General features: G+C 43.3%; 1 long non-coding RNA gene across 1 annotated transcript in view; it reads right to left on the bottom strand.

The window, feature by feature from the left end:
• Positions 1–25798, bottom strand: part of LOC104687060 — a 114490-nt gene that overhangs the window by 6990 nt on the left and 81702 nt on the right. Inside the window, exons 3-5 of the long non-coding RNA XR_002044684.3 lie at positions 9679–9868; positions 9316–9419; positions 7474–7570 (exon numbers count right to left, since the gene is read on the bottom strand). This is a non-coding gene — a long non-coding RNA (uncharacterized LOC104687060). The remainder of the gene's footprint in view (positions 1–7473; positions 7571–9315; positions 9420–9678; positions 9869–25798) is intronic.

Genomic DNA, 25798 nt, shown 5'->3' with positions numbered 1-25798 from the left:
AAGGGATTGTGGAACTGGCCAATTTTCATGCTAATTAAAGTGCAGGAGATGGAAGTGAGCTGTTTGAAATACATTACAGCACCGAGGAAAACATATTGTGCGCTATCTCATATTTTTCAAGAGCCCATATTCAAATCCACTTTCAATCTGTGTGCACTGTGCTGCTGCTGCTGTTGCTGCTGCTGCTGCCTGCGTTACCAATCCACAGGCAGCATCTGTCCTGCCCCTGTGCTGGCCCAGCCCTTGGCACAGGATGGACCTGGATGCGTAGCCTGTCCCTGGGGACAGGGAGAACTAGGTCAGCGGCTTGGAAAGGAGCTGGAGCACCAGTCTCTCACATGGGGGGAGGCGGGGAAGGGAGAAGATTACTAATCTCCACAGACAGCATAGCCAAAGGGGACAATATTTAAATTTCCCAGAGCCCATGCTTACAGAGGAGAGAGCCCAGGCTCACAACTGTGTTTTTCTTGCAAGGGCTGGGGAAAGCGCGAGGTTCAAGTAAATGTCTGGGGGAAGGGAAATCTCATGCAGAAAGGCATTTGCAGAACATGTGAGCATCCTTTCATCACTTCCCAGGATAGCTGGTTGGTTGGGTCACACCCCAGTGTCCCAAGTAGACAAGAGTTAGACCAGCACCTCTGAGCCAGGGGCATAGGTGTGGCTTTGACCTGGATTTCATCTCCTTAGGCTGCATGAGCTGCTTATCAAATACAGGGCAATTTGCTTACCTGGCAGATCTGTTAAGACCAATGGTTTTGTCCTGCTTGCTCAGATAAGTTTAGAAATACATTTCCTTAGGAGATTTTAGATGTTGCCCCTTTGTTTACACAAAGCTGCTTACTCTACAGAACGAGACCCCTTCAGAGTGCATGTTCATGTGTATGAACCAGTTTCAGTGTCTGGCTTGGGAAAAATCTCCATGTAAATCGGTGGGAACATCTTTGAGTACTTCCCAAGGCAATGATGCATGTCCAAGGGTCCTCTGGGTTCACCTCTGCTTGTAACTTTGCCTCCCTGCAGAGGGTGGCTGGCAGAGGGGATGATCTTCTACTTGCACATATCCCCAGGAAGACTGTAGAGAGAAGGACCTGTTTCTATGAAGAGCCACCATAGCTATAGGACTCTTTTCCATGCATAATTGCTCGGATGTAGGCATTATTTGGCTATTTTCCTTGTTTTCACCTCCTTTCCCTCTCTCACTGACCTTTGGATACAGGGTCCACAAGCATATTTGTCCCCAGGGCTGGGAGCTACCAAGCTGTACTGTCAAGTGCTGAGCTGTGTTTCTTCACCCTCAGGAGGAAATCTGCTTCTTTAAATATTTGTCTGACTCCCTGACAGCTCTTTGACAGAACATTTTGACTGTAAACTTCCCTGTTTACAGTAGCATTTAGTGGCAGAAGACATCTCTATCAGGGCACCCTCCGCTTTGCAAGCAAAGCCCTGTTCCTGGCTGGCAACAGATTTTCCTTCCCTGTTTCAGCTCATATCTGAGTTCTTTCCCCTCTGTTATCTTCTGTGAGGACTTCATTTCCCAAACCAGAATTTGGAAAGACAGCTGCCCTGGGGCTGCTGTGAAGATTGCAAAGGTTAGGTAGCAGCAGGTGAGCTGATAAAAAAGAGAGATTCTTCCCACACGGATTCCACCAAAGGACAGAGGTGGTGGAACAACGGCAAAAAGAGCAAATCCCTGTTCTAGTGAAATAAAGGCAAGTGTCTCTCTTAAATGTTAATTGAGAAGTTTTCCTTCTTTCCTTCAGAGTCTGGCAAGTAATGTGCGTGTGGGTGGAGGAAGACAGGAATTACCTAGCAAATCTGGGAACACCCTGAAAACCCAGGGATCACGTGGTTTTAGAAGTGGCAGCAGCTCTTAAGAGGCAGCTGAGGTAAGCCAAGAAGACACGTAGGAGTAGGGGAATTAGGCAGCCCTGTCTGAAGCTGTTTCAGCTTTCTGGTGTCAGGCCCAGATGAAGTCCTTGCCTTTGGATAGAAGCCATCACCAGATAGAGCAAATTTCTGATTTAGCTCCATGAAGGCAAAGCAGTTGACTGGTCAGTGCACTAATGAATTTGAAAAGACATGCCTGAATTAAGTCAACCCTTAATGAAGAGCCTCAGAAAAAATAGCCTGGTTTCATAAACTTGTGGCAGACTAAGCCTTTTAATAGGGATATTATCTAGATTGCCTGTGTGACACTGGAGATCACCGAGTACTTACACCCTGCTGCCTGGCAGTTTACAGCATGAGAGGTAAATAGGTGTGTTTGCAGGAATGAAGAGACTGATTGATAAATGATTCCCATTGAAGCATGGACCAGAATAACAGAGTAGGCAGGGCCTGTGCATCAGTTTCACTGTGAAGTCAACAGCACAGTGCTGCCAAGATTTCATCTGTGGTGTCTTCTCCAGGTAAAGGAGAGCTGGACCTTTGCTGATGTTGGTGGTACTCATGTTTTTTGTCCTGCTCAAACAGAATGTTGAGGAGAACCATGCATGGTAAGCTGAGCAGGTTACAAGATCTTACTCCTTCCAAGATGATGACAAAGTTAGTATTCCCAGAGACTCAGTATCCTCAAGGTATCTATGCCCAGCTCTTCAGGCTCTTTACAATGCTCAGATTGGGACCACAAATACTTTTTCTGCCGCAAAAATCTGCGTGTCTGGCAGAATCACAGATACTCATCTTCAGAGGAGTGCACTGTCACCCGGAGGAGGGAGGGACGATCCCCTACAGGTTTTCTGAAGTGCACTGCCATTGTTCAGAGTGCAAGTGGGCTGAGGAGCTTAACAGATGGCTGCAGTGAGACACGGACTCTCTACAGATGGTGAATTCGTTCCCTCTGAGATCAGTGGTGGGCTGGATGACAGCCCAATATGGTTGCAGACTCCAAAAGCCTGTATTACCCCCACACACCCTGTTATCATGACATTTTCCTCTTTGGAAAAGGCAAAGGGATTTAGAGAGACAGAAACAGACACATACATGAGTAGGGAGAAAACAGTGAAAATGGCAGATGGCATAGAAACAGGTATGTATCCCTCTAAGAGGCTGTCAGCATGGGAAGAGAGGGCAACGCAGTTACTGCTCACTAGCTTCCCTTGTGGACATCCCTTCCATTCCAGGGACATCCACAGGATGGGCACCGTGGTTTTCAAAACATAACTTTCATAAACACCAGATCCCAGTAAGCAAAATGACTGAAGATGACATCCCTGAGAAAATCTCCCAAGAAGCCCTTGTCCTAAAGGATTTTTTCTTTGAGGCCATAGTCACATTTTTAAGCACTGTCCAATCTCTGGATGGATTTTTTTGCAACCAGCTCTTAAAAGGCTGGAAGCCTTTTACAGACTTGATCAAACCAGTAGATCACACATAACAGGAATTAGATGGAATTAGATGTCAAACGAGCTCCTGCTGTGAGCAGCCTCAGATTTGAATGGATCCCCACCTTACACCTGCCATCCCATAACAGAACACCAGATTTCACATCAAATAAGCAGTTTATCAGGTTTTATCAAGGGAAATAGTTCGGTTTCTTAGCTATTTAAAAGCCAAACCAGGAAAGTATTTCAAACCAGAAATAGCATAAATTCTTTCATAGATGTTTTTCTTTTTGTAATCAAGTCATGTTTTGAAGACAATCCTCCTCCTGCTGATATTTCAGCAATGCAACACTACAAGACATCACTAAGTCCAGGGTTTAGGAAGCCACATCTTCATTCATTTGAGGATGATCTTGGGCTGTTTAATGATTATGGTGGATAATACCAGGAGTCTTGGATGCAGTTCCAGGTTCCACAGCAAACATGTAGGTCAGAGAATTATCTCAGCAGTCAGCATCCGTTGACTCATAGAAAGCCTGACTCACAGTTATTGGTATCTACAAGAGTTCCTTTTATTTCTGTATTTCCCTATAAGTTTATGAGATGGTACCCACAGGGACTAATGCCATATTATCTCAGGAGCAAGCTTAAATTCAGCAGGCTGGTATTCAGCAAACATCCCAAGCCGGGTGAAGGTCTGTATTAGAATGAATCTCCTGATAACTCCTCTTCCCAAAGCCCCAGGGCTTGTAGGCAGAACAGCACAGTCCTTGAAATTCACTTCCCTCCAGTTTTAACAGAGCATTTGCAAGGAAGTTTCACAAGAGCAGCTATTCCAAAAGACACTGCTGCTAGTTCTAGTGGCAGAATAAATCTTGTGATTCAGCATCCAACACCTTCTCTGGAAGCTCTGAAGCAACCCTAGAAATACTCCCTTTCCAAGAGGAAAAAAAATAAAAAGAAAAAAAAAAGCCAGAAGTCATTTGAAGCATTCAAGTAGATTTGTAGACATGAAAAAACAGAGAAGCTATGTCTCGCTGAACATAAACTTGCTTCTGCAAAGATCTTACTTTAAAATTGACGGAAAGGCCCCTTGTGTTACATTGTTCCCCCATATAAAGTAGTGTTAGAACACCTTGCAGGATCAAGCACAATATGAATGGCAAACCCTAAAGCTGTATATTGAATTATGGAAATATCACACAGGTACTATTGTTCCCAGGATGCTATATGGCAGTGCAAGTTGATCCCAGTGGCTTTGCCAAGAGGTTCTGGGGTTATTGCAGAGGTATTACTTTTAGCTTGGTCTCTCGAGTCTGCTAAATACTTCTCAATACAAAAACTATGATGTTAAGGTGCTAAAACCACACGCGGAAAGAGTGGGGCAGGGAAGCCTGCAGCAGAGAGAGAAGAGTTCTCCCTAGTCATGCTCCTTTACCCCTCCCCAGCTCTTTTGTTCCAGGGTATTTCCCAACAGCTTCCAAGGTTCACCTCTGGAAACAGCCAAGGCCTGGAGCCATTGCAGCCAGGCATGCTGCAGTACAGCCACCAGCCCTTGCTCTTGTGGAGAATCCTCCTCCCAGAGGACTGCTTCATTTATTTCATTTGTCTCCTTTCCATCTCCCACCCTGTCCTCAGGGGAATACAACCCAGGCAGATAAGCTAATGAGACAATTAGCTCTCTGCTCCCTGATTGAAGGGCCCTTTATTTCCCTAACCAGCCAAGCCAATTCTCAACATCGTTGAGTGCTTGACTTTATTTCTGCAATGTGATTCATCTTCCCTCTTGCTCACGTATAAACCTACCATAAAAAAGTGTTATTAGTGTTGCCAAGTTAAGCACTCGCTTGTTAGGAAACACTTAGGCCTAAGCCTGTTTGGGGAACCTTAATTCACCCTCTTCCTCCTCCCACTCCACAATTCACCTTGCTTGTGAAGGCAAACCTTAAGGCCTTGGTGAAATACATGCCCTATCCTACAGTGGTGCACAGAAAGCCCATTCCACACTCAGCACACACATATTGGGCAGTGATCTATGAGGAATGATGAGCTAAGAGATATTTTATTTTGTGAGATATTTTAGTTGTGAGTGGCTGCCTCACAACTTGACTTGCCACCCACCTGCTCTTGCATGTCTGCAAAGGAGATTATTGCAATGCAGCAGGCAAAGCCTGGGTACAGCCACAATACAAGAATCATTGTGAAATGTAACCCAGCATGCCAAAATTACATCTTAAAAACCAGCACCTTCTGGAAGGTTTCACTGCAAACTCTGGCAGAAGGGGAAGATGGAGATCAGTGAAAAATTTAGGACCTACTCCCATTTCCCTACAGGCCAAAGATCCTACCTCCCAGGTGATCATACAGCAGCCCTTATATTTGGAGTCCACCTTCCTCTACTTTCAGGCGAGTATGGAAAGTAGATATCTGAGGCAGTTGTTCAGGAAGGACTGCTTTGTCTGCACTCTGGCTGGCAGTGCCTTGCTCCTCCTCTGACCCTGTGCCATGGAGAGAGAAGCAACCTTTCAGAGCCCAAGCTCCTCTGAGGTGAGAGACAAGGTAGTTGGCTTGCTTTTGTCTCTATATGTGGGGAAATGCAACAGTGAAGTTTAGGAGGTCTGCAGGATCTCTCAGTCGCCACACAAGGTCCCTGTTTTCCTCCCCTGCCCCTGCCACCCACTCCCACTGACCCATACAGTTGTGACCATGTCACACAATGCTATGGTGCAGCTGTCAGACTATTAGTCACTTATCAGCCTTTCCTTGGCAGCACCCTGTCCACCAGATTGGGAATAGGTTTTTTTTAGTTGCCCCCATTTCCATACCAAGTGGGAAAAAGATAAATGGCCGACTGCCTGTGCCTGAAGCGCCCCTGCTAACTGTTGGGACAATGTTCAGTGTTGGTGCCTGACCACAGCCCATGAGAGGCTTTCCAGTCCTGCAAAATGCATGCTCTATTCAACACTTCCTATTGCATTCTTGATAATTTAAGATGTAATATCTCTTACTGATTTCTTGATAGAATGTTCCCCCAATCCCAGTAAAAGCTTACAGCGTGGCTTCAAAGACACATCTGCCTAACACACCCATGTCCTCTCCCCTTTTGCATACAGTTGCTTCTAAGGAAGGTTGCAAGAGGAAGAGGAAGGATGGAAGCCAATGCTGAAGTTCTCACTAGATTCATCTTTTTCTTAGTCAAGTCTGAAAGGAAACCTGAATCCAGGATAACCTGAATACTATGAATTATTTTAGCCCCAGACTTATTTGCTGTTCCTGGTTCCTCTAGCCATTCCTGAAAACTCACAGATGTCCTATTGCATGACCAAGAAGAGGTCTCCTAAATACAAACACAGAACAAAATAACTGTCAGGTTTATGATGCATCACTCTATTCAGACATAGAAGCCTTTTTGCCCAAAAATTTCTATTCAGGCAGAACGTGAAGGCTTTTGCATTTATCCCAGAATTTACAAGTGCAGGAACAGCTATAGAGCAGGCTGAGGTCTACAGTTCATGCCCTGAGAGCCCATGGAAGAAGGCTCAGTGCAAAATAAATTCACATTGTTTCCACTTGGGATCTCGCAGACAAGTAGCTGGCAAGTTCATCTACATCACTGAACCTCTTTCCTTTAAATGTGTGTTCAAGTATATTAACTCTCTTCAGCATTGCAGGAGGCCAAGAGGTGCAGAAGGACTTCTGTTGCAAAGATTCTAAGAACTGCTAACTGGTAATCATGCAGTATTGTAAATATTTGATTTTAAAGACATAAAGGGGTGGGAAAAAAGGTATTGGATTCATAAAATTGCAGTATATGTGCAGCTAGATTCAGCGGCCTCTGCCCAGTTGGGACTATAAGGATTAAAGAGCAAAAGTTTGCAGAAACATTTGAAGACCTTAGAGGAAAGCTTTGCTTTCCTCCACTGCTTGACAGATACAGCACAGCAAACAGAGAGTTAAGGCTTTTCCCCTGCTACACTGCAGCAAAAATGAGAGATTTAAATAGACTGAAAATGTAAATCCAACATTTACTCCATAGACATAGTGAAGCAGAGCGGAGGGGAGGGGAGTGAGGGAGGATAGATGATCATTGGATGTGTGAGAAGAGAGATGCATCACATAGTATATATTTTATATGTATTAATATTCATACCAGTTCTTTCTTTTCTCCCTCCAGGCTCTGTCTGCTGCTTCAGTTCATCCATCCGGCTTCAAGAGGGAGATGGATCTTTCAGCCGTTTCCTGCAACTCTAAGATAGAATCTAATCATCAAAATAGCATGTGGTTCCTTTCTTAGCAGCATTGCAGGGAGATGTTGGGACATCTACAGTCAGAGTCATCCTAAGAGAAAAAGTGAAGTTTGCCAGAAGGGTCATCCCATGCTCCCTGTGAAGATCAGAGGTGTGCTTGGGTGGTGACATTTTGGGAAAGACGGAGAGTGATCCTATTCTCCCTGAGTCCAGAGGGAGCACCTGTGCTTTTAGAGATGCACGGAGTTTTAAATACTACTATGCCATATCTGAAGGTCTGGAACAACACATGAGACAGACTAACGCTGTGAGAGTCTTCAAATATGGAACAGAGGAATAGAGATAACCATACCTTTGGAAAAATATTGTGCTCTGTGATAGTGGAGTGGTGGTAGTCAAGCCCAGTAAAAAGGCAGTATTTTCTTCTATTTATTTGGAAACGAAGAAAGCCTTGGTGTTGAGGAAGGAGGAAGTCAATTGTCCAGGGCCCTTGGCTGGGTCTAAAAAGACGTCAGCCTAGAGGCAACAGCATCAAGATCAAGAAGTAATATACAGGTTACAGTGCATGAGAAGAGAATTTCAATTTGCTGAAAAGAAGATGAGGCTGAAGTTTATGCTTAAAGGCTGCTGCAGTATTTTCATTCCAACACTACTGAAGATTGTCATGAAAAAAATCCATTTTCTGAACTGTGTTTGGAAGAGAGACAGTAGCAGTCCTGGAAGACTGATGTTTCCCTCAAGACTCAGGTGCTTCAAACTAAGAAAACTTGATGGCTGTGCTTAAAAGCACTATGTGCCCCAAACAAGTGTCACAGCAGAGAAATAAATTGCTCTTAACCAAACCAAGGAAAGGTGAGACTTAACAGCCTTTTCTCTTGTCTTGCAAAGCTCTTCTACCTATCATGCTGGTATTCATGCCTAAGGACTCCCTTGGGAATTCTTGCTTTCTATTTGGGAATCAAAAAACCTGGACTTTGATGAGGAAAAAACTGCCAAATATTTTTCACAGAGAGCAATTTAATGCAGAGGAAGACAGGTACTGTGTGAAGCCCAGCGCATACATGTGTGGAGTCCAGCTCTGAGGAGCATTCCTTCTGGAAGCCAGCCCAATGTGGTGAGTGGAAGCAGACCCACACCATGGTCTGGAGTCTCTTCTGAGAACACCAGGCAACCAGGTTTAAAGGCATGACAAGAGCTGTACCTGTGTTTCTCCAGCTGAGTAGAAAAGGTTTGGACATGTAGCATGTATTTGCACTTTTCTAAAATGCAGTGAAGGGAAAGCTATTTTATATTTGTAAGGAGGAGGATACCCTCTCTTTTTCTCAGCAAACAGTGATTCATGTAGGTAATGCAAAGGACTGGTCTTCCACCATGGAACAGCTCTTCTCGATTTTGGAATGCGGAAGCTGGGTTTTGGTGAGCTGGACTGGGTAAAAATCACTGCCACTCTTTATCTTTGGACATTACAACCGATAGATGTGTCCTTATTTTTTTGGGAAAGTGTACAGAAGATTTACCATCTTTCTTCCCACAGAAACTGACAGTGTTCACAAAATTAGCATCCAGGAGATAAAAGTTCAGACCACAACCGGCTGCCAATTCACATAGCACAATTTAAGTCAGTGCCACTTTACAGGAAAGCTTTTACAGGAAGTGCTCAGGAAGGTTTTTGATCTATGGATGTAAAGTAAGTACCTTTTACCCTTGCCATTATTTGGTACAGAAGGAAGAGATTTTTAGCCTACCATGGAAACACGGATTTGTCAGTGTTGTTTGTATTACAGTCACATCCAGGGCCTCCTACTGTGATAGATGCTGAATAAACATGTAAGCGAGAAGTCCACACCACCTAACAAAGATATCCAAAAGGAAAGAAGTGAAACAGCTTGTCCAGCACCATGAAGCAAAGCAGATACAGAAAGCAACACAGACTGCTTAGTCACATGTACTACTTTGTGGAAGCTGTGTATTTACTGAGGTTATAACTTCTTTACAAACGCATGCCTTCAGACAAAGGCACTTTAATTCTGCTGCTATTGTCAACCAAATATATATTTCCTGATTAGTTCATTACTCCCAATGAATCTCTTCAGCCGTGTCATCCTTACCTGTAACTCCTGAAATCCATCCTAGTTCAAACACACCGAATCAGAGCTGGGTGTGAAGTCTTTCTTGCAGCCCCAGAACATTCACACGTTCGCACGTTTCATGATGGTTAGCGAAGTCTTGTTTCCTCTGGGCAGGGTTCAGCTGCAAGAAGCTTCTCTGTATTTTAGTAACAGGTGCTTCACTCAATATCTGTATCAAGAGAAAGTAGAACTTTCTTTTCTCTCCATGCTGTTTTGCAAAAAACTGGACTAGTTCAAAAGTTCTTGGCAAATGAGAGGAAGGAGACAGAGCATGCTCCTTTTGTCTTATATCTTAAGCATGCAAGATAAATGTCATGCTGATTAATATTTATTTTCCTCAGCCCAAAATGAAAAGGAATTTAATTCTCAAATTAAATTGAAGAATCTGAAAATCCAAAATATGTTTTACTGAACACATTTTATTTTAATCACTTTTAAAACCTGTATGAAAAAAACCCCAGTCCTTTGCTGTACTTGGCATGCATTTTCACTCTGACGAAAAGCTTCTAAAAGACTAGTTGAAAATGCTTTTTCCTTGAAATTTTTAAACACACCAAATGAATCCCTCAGGCAATTTTTTTTTCCAAGTTGGTATTTTCTAGTGGAAAAAGATTCCCATTTTAACCTTTCATTAATAAAATTTCTAGCCTGACTGAACACTCTTAGCTAAGTTGTGAGTGAATAACTCGCTTCAGGAATCATTAATCCAGACCTGATGGGAACTGGTGTCTTTGCAGCCTGTGGCTGTACATTGAAAGAAGGTGTCCCTGTATCTTTTCTCTGCTGCTGAACCACGTGGTGTCAGTGGGAATGTTGGTGGGGGGCCACGGGGACAGCAAAGGGCAGAGCAAGCATGTTCTGGGAAGAAGCGTGGTTGAGTACGTCACACACGTGTGGGCTGGTGGACAGGGTCACTGAAGCTAAGCTTAAAATTATGCTGATGAAATCAAGTCTAGGGGAAAATGCTTCTGAGATACAGCTTCCAGCTGTATGGTTACATTCTTATTTGAAATTCCTCACTCCCATGGTGTTTGTGAAGGAAAAATGAGTTTAACTGATATGTTGGTGCTTGTAGTTCATTTTGAGTTCACTAGTCAAGGGCTTAACTAGTTCACTAACTTCTGAAAAACACAGCTACAATAGATTCAAATATATATGAAAATAAAATCTTTTTTTAAAATCTGTGACAAGCTTGATCTTTATAATATTTCTTAAAAATATAATCAGCTTCCTTTTAAAAAATATTTCTCCCCGTGTAACTCAGAAATAGCCAGATCAATTTTGTCAAAAGCCCCCTGACAACTCCTAAACAAATCCTTTGGACTTAGAGTAAGTGTGAGCAATTTCATCCCGAAAGAAGAATCACTCTCTCCCGAAAGAGAGTTCAGTGGAAATAGAAGCAGAAACTTGGATGCTGCACTCTTTCAAGCTCTGCATTTGGTGTGAGCTGCTGGCAGAGGCACAAAGGAATCTGCAGCTGAATTGGCCTGCTGTCAGGGGATGGAATTTTGTTTCCAGAGTTTTCAGTACCACTAAAAAGAAGAAGACAGAACACCAGAAACAAGCCTGCATGGGTCCACAGAGGGATTGACTCATCCCAGAGCCAGCAGTGATGGCTGACCCTGGAGACCTGGTTCAGCAGGAGTGCTTGTCCCACTGGCAGCAGCTCCACTGCCATTAAGTCTTGTGTGTGCATGGTGAAAGGCCCAAGCCCACCACGTGGACAGTTGCCTGTCATCAGACTCATTTTCTATGGGAAGCATCTGTAAACTCTTGGTGTGAGAGGACACAGCTGCCTCAGAGTGCAATAACAGGGTTTTCCTTTCTTACTCTGCTCTCTGTACCTGCCCAGGCACGACTCATTCACAATACATGGAAACAGAACACTGCAGCACAGTTCAGTTTGGTACTACACTGAGTGATGGGTCGCCTGCAGATGGCCTGGTGATGCACCACAAGCAGTGCTAAGCAAGCGACAGAACGCAGCAAGACCGTGTTGCTGAAACCTCATACAAAGAATTACTTGAAGCCTTCATATATCAAGGAAACAAGAGCAGTCAGGGAGAGAGGGTTATCAGAGCAGGTGTTTTCAGATTAAGTTTGAAGGGAGATGGAAATGAGAGATTGCAAAGCAGTTAGCTCTCTGCAGCCACAAGATTATGTGAACAGGTCTCTGATTAGCACATGCCTCTCACTGTCCCACTATGAAAGACTTCAAGTCCATAGAGATCTCGAAGGGACAGCTGCAGCCATCCAGTGTCTCGTGTGCAGAGCCTGCTCTGTAACATCCAATTCTTATCTTAGAAGCCCAGATAAATTTCATCCCAGTTCTCCAGACTAGTGGATCTTGATTATCACAAGCCCTGTGGCTTTCCTCATAAGCTATACTCTTACCTTTAAGCATGGCAGGATTTGTGTGAGCTGCTGTGGGGCTGCTGTCAAGAGTTAGATTGTTCAAGCCTCTCCAGTATAAGCAAGTCTAGAAAGCTGCTCCCTTCACATGCAACAGGTTTGGAGACAGCCCCCACTCTAACAAAACTGGGCACCTCAGTTTCTCCTATGCCCAGATTCCTGATCTGAGCATCTGAGGTTGCAACAAACTGAGCCATTCCACCCCCGTTAAGACATTGCTCAAGAGACAAATTCAGCACTTGACTAAGGCCTTTTCAGCATTCATCGCAGGATTATTCTATACATCCATAGCTTCAGGGACTAGGATGTGGAAAAGCTGATACTTGAATGAAGTGCTGAGTTTTGAGGGAACAAAAAGCTCATTTGCCTAAAGTGGGTGTGTTTGTGCTGCAGATAGTTTGAAGCCTTTGATGTGATAACTCGGGAACAACTTGTTCTGAAGCCATTCACTTAGTGAAATGTGGAAATTCAGTATTCTTGCTCCCACTGGTTGCTCTTCTTCCCATACAGCAGTGAGCACTAGCTGGAACTGGAAATACTGTTTGGTGTCTTGCTGGAGATTTCATTCCTCCAGGCAAATGGGTATATCCCAGTTTTCCTACATGTATGCTGAGTGCAGAAGGCAAAGGTCCAGAACACCAGTGAATAGCCCCACACCACGTCCCTGGGAAATAATCATATTTCCTGTGTCAGACACAAAGTCTCTCTCCTCACACTCACTGACAGGAAAAGAGATAGGCAGAATCAGTGGGACTAGAGGAGCACCTCACTATATTTAGAGGACTTCTGCAAAGCCCTGCTTACTGGCTGGTTCTCAGAGAGCTGGAGCTTTGGTGGTGGCCCATGCAAGGATAGCACTGGGCAGACCCATATTCTTACAGTGCAGAAGAGAGGGAAAAGAGCTGAGGATGTGCCTGCATGGATTTCTTCTCTTTGCTGTGGAAACTCAGAGGCACCAGTCCTCTCTGGGCACTTACCAAAGAGCTGCAGTTCCCTTGTGGAGCAGACTCTGTGCTGCAGAAACCCTCTCCTGTGTGTTTGCAACTCCTAATCCATGGCACAGGGAGCTGTGGGTGGGAGAGCAAAAGAAGCTCTGGCAGTAGGTGAGGAGGAGTCACTGAGCTCTGCAGAACTTGTCTGACATGGGAGGAAGGACATGGCATGGAAGGTCAGAGTTGCACTATCCCTGTCTCTCCATGGGATATGCAGGCAGGTCAGGGTGAAGGGGGGAAGAGACTGCCAGCACTCTGGATCTAGTGCATCCTCCAAGAGGGGAGAGCTGTGCAAGACAGTGATTCACAGAGTTGCTCATGGTAATGAGGAGGGAGGCAGTGGCCAACTTGCTGCATTTGCCCCATTTACAACATGCTACAAATTTGTGCTGATTTAAGATCAACAGGAGACAGTGATGAGAGACCTGTGTGACCTGAAAGCACTCTCTCTCTGGCTAGACCGCTCAGGGAGTACTGCACAGAAGGCGCACAGTGAGTCACTGCAGATTACAGGCTAATGGTATGACACCTTGTGAGTTGTCAAGTATATTGCCACCTTAGGCACCTGCCCTCAGGCACAGGAGGCAGACAGGACCCTGTATGCATCTAGCAAGTACACCAACTGTCCTCAGCTCTCAAAGACAGCCAGCAGAACTAAGCAGCTCCTTTCCCCAGCTCATATAAATTGGATCAAGTCCCCTCTGCTGCTGCTTTTGCCTACAGTATTAAGCTACTTTGGACCAGAGAGCCATTCCCTCCCTCCCATATTGCTCCCACTGCTGCATCCATGGCAACATTAGGAGCTTAACAGCAGACAATTCAGCCAAGGCCACCCGCCACTTCAAAGCACACTCCCCAGCTTGAGGATTCTTGTCTGTTTTAGAGTCCCCACTGTTGCTATCATCAATGGGACATCATGAGTACGGCAACAGAGAGCACAAGGAACAAAAAAAAGCCCGATACCATTCCTGTGTCAGTTTACTGCTAGTCTCCAGCCTGAAGGCAAACCATTATTTTGTCAAGGAAGAAGAGCACAAGCAGCAGCAGACAGCATTCCCTTGCACGCTCCTCTTTTGGCAGGAAATTCGAATGAGTAGGAAAAGATGGGGTCATGAGAGAAAGTCTGGTGGAACAGATAAGAGCAAGAAGTCAAAAGCTGGAGTAATTTCATACGAATAGTCCAGGCTCGCTCCCAACCATGCAAATGAATATAAGTAGTATCTCCTTCCACTAGCAAAGCATTAACTCTTTAGCCATTAGCTACCATCTTGCCAGCCTGCACAGCTCCCAGTCACCTTCAGTGAGGGATTATGCTTATATTCATGCTCAGTCTCAGTAGAAATGGGATGCTCTTAAAAGTAGGTGACTGTCACAAACCCATATTTTTCCTACCCCTTTCCTACACCAGGGATCTTGTGTGTGTATGATATTTTGAGACACTGTCAGTGAAAAACAGTGAACAGTACAGTATCATATTCTGCAGAAGCACTCTGAGTCCTTCAAGGCCTGCAAACAAAGACAGCAAGCACCAGATACCAAACTTAAAAACATCAACAACAATTAATATTTTCTTAGTACACTCCCCTTATGCACTAATAGCCTGAAATACAACTCCCATTCCCCTCAAACATGTGTAAAGAAAACATGGAACTAAGGGTGCCAGCAGCTTGAACCTCCCTAAAAGCTACACAAATAAAGTATGGAGGTCTACTACAAACATTTTCAGTATTTGCAGTAGATGCATGACACCCGTGTAGCAAGTCTATTAGCACAGGTTTGCACTCCTCAGTAACTTTTTGCAAATGTTTCAAGCATAGTACTCTGATGTCCACAAGCAGATTTTTTTCAGCCCAAGAACTTCCCAAGGCAGTATTCTAAGAATCCATATCACCCAACATGGAAGAAAGAGACAAGTGATGAAACAAGAGACCCTACTAGGCCCTGTCATTGAGTTGGATTAAATATTTCTCTCATTCTCCAATTATTACTCTGTCTCTGAAGCAACACTGTAAGAATCAAGGATGTTTTTTAAGGAACACTTTTGTACTCCAAAAAATTATGAAGTGTGAAAGCTAACTCAAAAGCCAATGAGAAAGAAAGAAAAAATAAGCCACATCCTTTTCTTTCTCAGAAGAAACACAGATTAAATGCAGTAAGTACAGTTAAGTAAAGTCTCCCTTCAGACCCTTTCTAGAAATTAGCATATCTGACACTGCAGTCTTCACATCACTAGTTTTAACTCCAGGTTTACATCTCTGCTGTCACAATTATTTCCATGAATGTGTCAAAATCCACAGTGTAATTACTAAGGTTCCATTCCTCCTCTAATTTTAGAAGTCCAAGCCTCAGAGACATCTTTTCTGTTGATTAGAGGTTTTTCTGTTCAGTTCATTGATCGCAAGGGCCGTTTGCAAGACTGAGTTAACTAAAGCTGATTTCGGTCCACAAAGAGCTATCATGTTCTCAGGTGAGGGAGGAATAACCCCATGTACCAATAGGGGTTGACTTGATGGAAAGCAGCTCTGTAGAGAGAGACCTGGGAATCCTGGTGGACAACAACTCCTTTCCAGCTCAGGAAATTCTATGATCCTGTGTTTCATGAGGATTGGAGCATCTCTATTGTGAGGAAAGGCTGTTGAGTCTCTCTGTTTAGCCTGACGAAGACACAGAGGGAATCTTATCAATATACAGAAGTATCCTAAGGGCTGGGGTCAAAGGGATGGGCACAGGCTCTTTGCAGTGCTGCCCAGTGACAGGACAAGGGACAATGGGTACAAACTGAAACACATGAAGTTCCATCTAAACATGAGGAAAGAATTCCTTATTGTGAGGGTGACTGAGCACTGCAACAGGCTGCACAGAGCACCCATGGAGTCTCTTTCTGTGGAGATATTCAAAACCAGCCTGGACACGGTCCTGTGCAAACTGCTCCAGGGAACCTGTTCTTGTGAGGGATTGGTTACGTGAAAAGGGACATATGGATTCGGGATATACAGATTCTTTGCAGTTTACTGATCTGAGAGGCTGGCTACATGAGAACGGGCACATAGACCCTTGCAGCTAGCTGAGCAAGGTCTCATAAGACAGTGCACCACACATCCTGGGTAACAACTGAAGTTACAGAATATTACATGTATCTTGCTCAGTAACTGAACCACCATTGAGTCTTACTGCTGAATTATGGATCTATTTGCAGAGCCAGCAAGGTTAGGTTTTGGCAGTATAACAATAGACATCTGTGGTTAGAAGGCCAGGGAAAAAAGCAGAACTGCTGACCACAAGAGGGGTACTAAGGAGGAGTTTAGGATCAGCTTAGTAGACGTGAACCACTTAGAATGCGCCTTTACGAATATGCATGTAGCCTATTATTGTTAGTATATAAGGAGCTCTGGTACAATCAATAAATCGAATTCCTGCTGATCACTCATATTGAGCGTCTGGGTTTCCCCTCTATCGCGACGTTCTATCAGGGGTGTTGGACTAGATGATTACTAGAGGTCCATTCCAACTCCAACCATTTATGTGATTCTGTAATTTCACGTTGAATACAGACAAGAGGCTTTGGGAACAGACTCAAGGAGAAAAGTAGCTTTCCGAGACAGACTTGTCATCGAGTACAAACCTAACCACAGTCCTGAGCCAACCCTTGAGAACATGGCTGACTTATGGCAATGACCCCAGCAGTCACTCACAATAAATCCAAGCTGATTGTTAGAATCAGGACCTTGATTATAAACCATTTAACACCAGTAAACCCAGGTGCAGCTACAGTGACCAGAAAGCAGATTAGAGGTGACCTTGAGGAGAATGTACATGTTCTTTGGTTCTGCAAGTGCTTTCTACATCACAGAGGGAAAAAGACCATTTTGCACCCATCAGGAGGACACAGTTACACCAGTGAACTACAAAGTTTACAGCCCAGGGCATTCAGTGGCTGATGGTGCTGCCTGAATTAGTGTGGTGTGCCTGAATTACTGAAGGCCTTATTAAAATTGTGCTCAGACTGGGGACAATCTGCAAGCAGCAAGTTGGAGGCACTCACTCTGCTCTGTCTGAGAGCTGTTCGTGTCACACCAGGTGAAGTCAGAGGGCTCTCTGCTCCTCTTTTATTTTGCGTATTCACTTACAAATCATAATTTAAAATACAATGAAAACATCATCTTAATATCCCTTTAAGATATACCAAAGAGGCTTTGGGGGTTTTAAGTTATCTTTTTTTCTTTTTATTGTTATTGTCCTTTGTAAGTATTGGCAATACTTGTAGATAGAACCAAATACTCAGACTAGATCTAAGCAGATCTAAAACACAGGTGAAGCATTAAACCCCAAATACTACAGCTCCATGCTAATTCACAGGTATTGCTTATGCATAGCCTTTAAGTGAAGGCTGACGAGGTCTACTATTTTTATTATTTTTATTATTTTTAATGATAATTTAGAGGATTGCTAATGGGATAGTAGAGCCTTTCACAGCCAAGGTCAATCCACATTTGCTTTGGAAGTGCCTGAAAGTCATTGCGGTCCAGTATCTGGAAGGAAGACACAGCAGGGATAGAAAATGTTTGAGGGATGATCACCCACAAACCTCAAAGCCCTCTTGCCTTTTTTCTTCATCACATCTCCATCAGGAGACATGCCAGAATACAGAGTATAGAATCACAGCCTTGTTCATAAATAACCTTTGAAACTCACCATCAATAACTTCTGAAATTCTTGCCATTCACTTTCTCATTTATACCTTGCAGGTGAAAGACCATTTGTACAGCACTTCTGATAGAACCCCTTCCCAAACCTTAAACCTGTGCCTGAGAGGGAATTATAACCCAGAGAAATATGAGCCCAAAGCACTCCTCTTCTCTGTTAGCTGTTTTCGTCAGTCTCTACTGGAAAACAACACTACTGGGACAGCAACTCCAGACAGAAGCCCACATATATTCTTGGTGACTCTGTCTGTTAAACCAGAAAGATTATTTGACCATCAGAAAAAAAGAATGAAGCTAGAATAAACACAGCAATTTAGTGTAGAGAGAAAAGACATATCTGCTAAGCTTATTTCTCACTCTTTCATGGAAAATTCTCTCCTCTCTCTGCCCCACTGCCCCCAAAAGCAGTAGAAACTTTCCTGAAGAGGCCAGTCCCACATTAATCTCACAGCCTCATTACTCTTTTCCTGCAATAATTCAGTGGGCTCTGCCTTCCTGCAAATCCCCTAATCTATTCCTTAGAGGAAGAGGAACCCCATAGCTTCCCACGCTACACCCTCCTCTGCTGTTGGTAGCTGAATTCAGGATCCATTGGAGACAATGGCTTGGGCTCTGTTCCCTGTCTCCAGGGTGGCCATTCACAAATCAATCAGTGATGAGCTGGACTGAAAAGCCCAAGCTATCCCTGAGTAAAACCAAAATAAAGGATTGGGGGCTCAGGCTATGGAGGCTACACCTACAGTGCAGATCTCCATCCAGACCAGCTATGCTGGGAAAGTCTTTTAGAAGACTGAACTAGTGTCTTATTGCAGGATTCATGCCCAAATATTAACCTTATAAATATTTCAGATTACACAGCAAATTATACTTTCACTTTATTGATATGCCCATAGATTATTAATCTTTCATTACACTAATTAATTATCATAGTGATTTGGCAATTATCTTCTGTAAAGTTTGACTGGGACCAGGTGCAGCCTCTCTCAGTGCCTTTAAAATGCGCTCCAGATCCTTGCAGAATGCCAGATGAAAGATATGGCTTTATTAGATCAAAACTGGGCTGCTGACACCTCTCCCAGAATATGTATTGACAGCCTTGCTGTCTTAAAAGGTACAGACTGTATGGAACAGCTTATAAAAACCTTGGATGCAGAAGCAAAGAAAAATGTGCATAGATTTAACACATATCACTATGCCCTTTTCATATTCCCACGGAGGCTGGAATTAAGGCAGAAATTTCATCCCAGAATCTGGTTTATGGATGGCCTAGAGATTTCATGGAGGCATTTGTTCCAGAGACACGACTTAGTCCTTTCTTCAACTGGAGAAATCTTATGTCATGCACTGCAGAATGTGGTTTACTAATCACCGGCGCTGGTTTGAATGGCTCCATGGATCAAAACTGACTTCACACAGTGATGCCAAGCGCATTTGCCATTCTCCCGCATTGATCATTAGGACACTTTGCTTGTGAGGATCATACTGGGAGTCATTTCTTTGATGTGTGCAAATGCAGGAAAAGAGCTGAGGCTTTTAGAGGAGCTGCTTGACTACAGGTAAAGAATGCTGCAGCTTTAGGGAGGGCCATTGCAAGACAATTAGAGCCTGCTTGTTCTGTCTTCCTATTTACAGGACGAGCATAGCTCGTGTTGTTTAGGCAAGGTGTGGATTTTGTTTCTGTGCTTTGGAAAAACTCATCCAAGTGCAGCTATCACATGTCCTTTTCAGCAGGAGCTAACTTTAAGCTCTGTCCTTTTGTTCCCTATCACCACCCCTTTCTTTTCTGCTCTCTTCACCCTCTGTAAGGTAAGCTAAAGCTGTGCCATTGTGATGGTCAGTAGTCACTCTGAGCCAAACCCCTGCTTATTTTGAAATCAGTGTGAGCACTTCCACGGACTGAAATTGTAAGAGGATTAAACTTGTATGCAGTTAGCTCCGCTGAACCACAGCAGACATGTTCTCCAGCTTCTCAAAAACATGGGTGACAATTTGGCTGCCTGTGATTGCTGCATTCTCTTGCAAATGCCACAACCCTGGTGAATAGTGCACTTTCCATCCCCACCTACCTTCCTAAGAGGGCTCTTGCTCTAGTCCTTAGAAGAACAACCACTGACTTTAGAAGACTTTGGATCAACTCCTCAGCCTGAGTTTTGTTCCTGGCCATGTCCACATTGCCTGTGAGCATTGACAATGAATTCATTATGGAATGAGTGCTGCACAGCATTTGCAATCCTGCAGTCTTTAGACCTTGTGAGCAAAAGTTCAGTACACTTGGGGGATATTTATCTTCTTTCATAGCTGATCAACATAGAGAACATGGCCATTGAAGCAAGTTCATTGGTTTGTGGCCACATGAGAGGGCTGAACAAGAAATGTGTATCTCCATTTCTGGCTGATGACTGAGTTCCCCAGTCTACAGCCAAATGATTTGCTGCACGTGTGTTCTGCACCTCTGCTGTCCCTGTGCCATCCATCCTCCTCCTGACCATCCATCAGCATCATCAACCCCCAGTTTGTATGACAACACATTCTTGTAAAGCCCATGAACAAGCATGTGCTTGGCCACAGTGCATTAATGGGTTGGCCATGGATGCAGGAAGAGGACACAACAGAAATCTACGGTGGGGGTAACCCCAAACTGAGCTATCTGAGTTTCTGGCTACAGCTCTCTACTTGTGAAGTACACAGCAGCATCCTGGGGAGGAAGGGGTGCTGCTGGTAGCCAAACTCTGGCAGCAGCTTTGTGCTCTGCGAAAGAAAGGAAAATCCCTGGGAGAGAGAAGAGCCTTGGAGACACCTATCACTATATTGAGATGAGACATTGTCTTCAGGAAAACTCATTCTTGGATTTTGTTTTCTCATTTTGGTAACAAAGAAGCTCACATGTGAACAGCACTGTCTGGGACCTTCAAAAGCCAGTGTGGATTAACAATGACTGCTTTGTCTCTACAAAGTTGTTGATGGAGGTTACTGGTGTTGCTTCTGGTGAGCTGAAGTTCTCACTGTACGGATGTAACATGTAAATATTTGAGTGGCTTTGCTTTTTCAGATGAGCTCCCACTGCCCTTCTTCATTTTGGAGGCAGAGGCAGCACATCTGGCATTTGGAAAAACAACAACATCAACAGCCCCCCCACATTATTAATATTTAAAAACTATCTCCGGCACATGAACAGAGTAAGTTTATTATCATTTCTAATTGCACGGGCCTGTGTAATGCATTTATGTAACATGTCATCTTTTCTACCAAGCTCACCACTATAGGCTTTGAGAGCCTTGGAAACATTAAATAATTTAGCCTCAAAATACCCGCTGGTGGTGTGGTTCGGTGTCATTTGTCTCCATTTTACAGATGGGGAACCAATGCAAAAAACTTCCAGTGGTCTCCCTAAGGTCACTCCAGCAGCTTTTGGCAAAACTTCAAAATATTATGTCTCTACAATTTTTTTTTGTTCCTGAGAGAAAAATACTCTGGGCCAAAGCAAAGCTCGCAAGTACTGTAGCTGGGTTTTGGAGATATTATGGCCTGCAGTCAGATTTCACCTTGTTGCCTAGAGCTACAGAAGATCTACACAGAAGAAGTCTTAGGCTGGGCTAAATTGTGGCTTACATGGCAGAAATGTAAGTAGGATTTAGTGCTTTAAAAGTGAACACCAAAATGACGAACTGATAGTTCACCCTAAAAAAGGAAAATCACATCATGAAGAATGGTAAAATGGCTTTAAAATGTAGAGACTAGGGAGAGCAGAACACTCTCCTGTTTCATCCTGATGTAGCAAATAGGTTTGACTAAACCACCTTTCTTAGTATTCTACCCTGTCCTTAGGGGAAAATCCTTGCAATAAATAAACAGAAAACCTGGGTAATGGAGGAGTTCTAACGAGATATTTTCATTAAAAAGTTTTTAATACACTGAAATCTTTCACTTTGACATTTCCTAAACAAACCTTAACCTTTTCATACTCTTTTTAGAATTGATCAACCCAGCACAGAAAACAAGAAAATATATGTATATGTTTTAAAATGGAATTAAATAACTCAAAACAAAACATGACATTGACATTCAAAGGAAACACTGGACACATAAATTAAATTTCTCAAGCTACAGTGAAATAAACAGCTTATTTCCTGATCCATGCCACATTTTCTGGTTTCATCCAAAACAAGTCTTTTTTCACCTGCACTTTTGGCTAGACCAGGAAATTATTTTCTTTTCACTCAGTTGACTTTTTCCTTTTAAACTTCTTTTTAACCCTTCAAACACTGTCCAGCCGTGTCCACACATTTCATCATAAATCTCTTTTCATCATCTCTTTCTTCATGGCAGTTTAAATTACAAGCTTATATGGAACATGCTGTGCTAAGGTTATACTGACAGTTCAGATCTAGATCTGAAATCTGTGGATTGCTGCACCTCAAAGACAGTAGAGTGATATATTTCAGCCCTGAGGGATCTTCTTCTTGCAGCTTGTGTAGTGTAGCACTGTGCCAGCTCTATACCTGCACCTCAAACCCACCCTTTTCTCTTAAAATAACCACACAACAAATGCAACCACAATAATTCAAGGTCCTACAGCAGAAGTGGTAGGAGAAAAAGCACACAGCTATCAAAAATGGAGTAGCCTTAAAAAGGACAGCATGCAACCCAGCCGTCAGAAGATAAAGAAGAGTACTCAGCTTGGGAATAGCCTATTCCATTTTGTGGAATGTGTAACCTTGGTAAGTAGCCTATAGGTCTACACCAAAACTCTTGGCATGCTCCCAGCCTGCGTGGCACCACCTACAGAGACCCCTTGGAGCAGTTCTCAGTGCACTCCTATCAAATCTCTGGGGGAAGAATGTGAACCCAGATGCCTCAGTTCTAGGTCTAGAGAAATCTGCTTTAATTCCTTGCTTATGCTGAGCTCATTAGATCAGGGTGGCTCATCTCTTGGATATGATGGGCTTTGTGGATGAAGAGCAGATTGTGCAAGCTGAACTCAAGGAAGATGGCGATTACGCTGGCAGGCAAAAGAAAGCACTGTGAATAGTTCATGGACCCTCTGTGTCAGCCTTTGCATACTGTGAGCAGCCACAAACCCTCTGTTCAGGCAGTGCTCTAAGAAAAGTCTCAGAGCCCTCTGTCATGGACAGAGCACACTGAGGCAGAGATCTCTGCCATCCCCATTTGGCTAGAAGACTCCTTTCGATCCTGGCCCAAAGTGTCCTGGCCATGGATAGCCAAGCTTTCGTCACCTTCTGTTTGGATTAAAAGACTGTGATGACCCTTTGGAGAGTTCAGCTGATACAGCTCCCTGCAGCAGTATGAACAACTCTGAATGTGTCTTACTTGTCCTCTGCTGCCTATGCTGACTCCCCTCAGAGCTTACAGCAAAATTCATGGTCTTGTTCTTTACCCTCATAGACTCAAGACACTGCAGAAGGCTCCCAGTTGCAGATGCTGTTCTTTGCCATGCTCAGAGTCTGCCATTATGGGAATACTTCACTGGTCAAGAGATGGAGTTTTCTTGGTACCAAGGGATGATAATGTGGCAAATATTGATATTTCTAAGAGTGGTTCTTCCACAGATGGTCCCAAGCCTTATGAGTTTTCATTCCTGGTACCAGGTTTATTTCTTCAGTACTGCTAATCTTATATATATAAATATGGATTAAATATATGTATAAATATGGATTTCCTGTCTACATGTATTTAAAAAGAGGAGGAAAAAAAGCAAAGTGAAAATAACATTCTGTTAAAGAATATTAAAGTCCTAAAATCAGATGGAATGTGCTGCTCTGCCCATGGGAATAAGTAATGCCTTGCTAGTGCCAGTGCATACTCTTCTGGAAAGTGCCTAAATCCCGCAATAAGGATGGAAGCAGAAAACCAGCATGGAACAGATGCTTGAATATTAGCCTGATATTTGCGTAAGTGCTCAGATGCCCATCTGTGTTTCCACAGTATCTCTTCTTGACTGGAAGCTCACTGTTGCACTGAAAACACATTCTCTCAGTCCACTTTGACAGGGACTCAGAGGCTTGTCCTTCACCAGGCATGTGTTGTACCTCACAGAACACAGTTAGTTATCGTGAGTCAGTTCATAAGCACTTGTTAAGTCTTGTGATTTCCTAGGGAAGTCCACAGCCAGATGCAGCATCACAAACAGCCCCTTCTCGTAACATGGAGGGTTTGCTCAGGCTCAAAGCTACTTTTAGGATACTGTACAGAGCACGCCTTTATCCCACTTTTTCAGTAAAATCTCCTGTCCCTCTCTTAAAATTGAAAGAAGTTCTAATTGTGAGTGGGATGAGATGAACTTGGTTGAAGGAATTTGTCTTTCTGATTAGTGTGAACTGTCTTAGTCTTCTTTTACTGGTTCAACTTACTTATTCTGGTCACAGACTGTTCTGAATTTTGTCAATCTAGTACCAGGTTTCCAGGCATATCAGGTTGTTTCAAACTCAAATTCTCTGTGGTTTCAGAACTAGGTATGGAACTATGGTAGATGCAACTTAGTCCAAGCTGCTGATGTTCCCGTTTTAGGGTTTGTTGATAATAAACAACAAACCATCTTTCATTCCTTCCAGTGACAACTCATTCTCTCTTTCCACTCCTGTGTTATGAAATGTCTTTCTGCAGAGCAAAAAGATATATATTCTGTGGGTGGGAATAGGTGTTTACAGCAATGCTGGGCATTGAGAAACTCTAAGAGAGATGGATCTTTGCATGGCAGAAAAGGAATATATCCTGACACAATGACCTCAAATAAAAATGACAAGTGAGGTCCTCTTTCAGCACAAAGTGATGTCCCCAGAACAGGTATGACACAGTTAAGCAGATCCTTAAAGCTTGGATAATGCTGCAGAAAAAAATAGCTACTGATAGACACCTGATTTTTTTCCTTACAAGCTCTGTCTTTCAACATAGGTACTTTTCAAACACACTTTACAAGAATGCTGGTGTGATCAGTTTACGTTGGTATTTTTTTTTCTTTTTTTTATCTGAACACTTTGAAGTCCAAATGTATTTCAATGCCTTTCAAAGTCTTTCACATCATGAGAGACACACCAGTAGATTCGTGCAAACTGAAAATGGAGGAAATACCACATACTTCATGGGAACAACTGCAAATAGCCAGAGCTGAAATGAAACTGAAATATTCTGAATAGACCATTTTGACCAGTAGTTGTTGTTCAAAATTGCATACAAAAATAATTCTGACAATCCGTTCTGAAGAACAAAGACACTGTAGAAATGCCAAATCATTCCCCAGACACCCTTAGGTCTTTGGAAGGGATGGATTGAACAAGGCAAAGCTTGCAGGGAAAGGTAGCATCTTTCCTTAGGTAAATGGAGAAATGGTCTGAAAAGAGACATAAGAGTCCTGTTTTTTTCAGATTGGAAGCAGAAAATTTCAAGTTATAGTGTCTCTTCTAGATTAAAACCCAGTGTAATAAAATACCTGTTTCAGTCTGTCTGATAAAACTTTGTCTTGCTGATATCCTTAGGCCACCACAGCTGTGACAACATTCTTACTACACTCAAGGTAGCAAATTCTTCTGCCTTATTCAGAGGACTGGAAGGGACCATGACAGGTCATCTAGTCCATCTTCCTGACTTCAGATCGGAATCAAATACACCTATGTCATTACTGAAACTTATTTATCTAATGTGTTCTTAAAGACTTCTAATGACAGAGACTGCACAACCTCCTGAAGCAATCCTTGTGTTACCTGAACCTTTCTTACTGCAGTTTAAACCCATTACATCTTTGTCCTATCCATCAGGGCCATAGGAATCTCTTCCAGTCTTTGCCTTTTCCACAACTTTTTATGCTCTTGAAGACTTGTTAACTTCTTTGTTTTGCCTTTTTTAAGTTAAACAAAACCAGTTCTCCCACAATTGTCTCACTGGTCTTTTTCTCTAGCTGTTTCTGACTCTGACTTTTATGCATTCCTAATTCTTTCTTTTGCTGGCCTATAGGCTGTTTGTTCTGGATTTTTTTTGATA

This window comes from Corvus cornix, chromosome 1 (assembly GCF_000738735.6).
Source record: "Corvus cornix cornix isolate S_Up_H32 chromosome 1, ASM73873v5, whole genome shotgun sequence".
Lineage (NCBI taxonomy): Eukaryota > Metazoa > Chordata > Aves > Passeriformes > Corvidae > Corvus > Corvus cornix.
The sequence above is the reverse complement of the archived record's forward strand: the minus strand, read 5'-3'. Positions and strand labels throughout refer to the sequence as shown.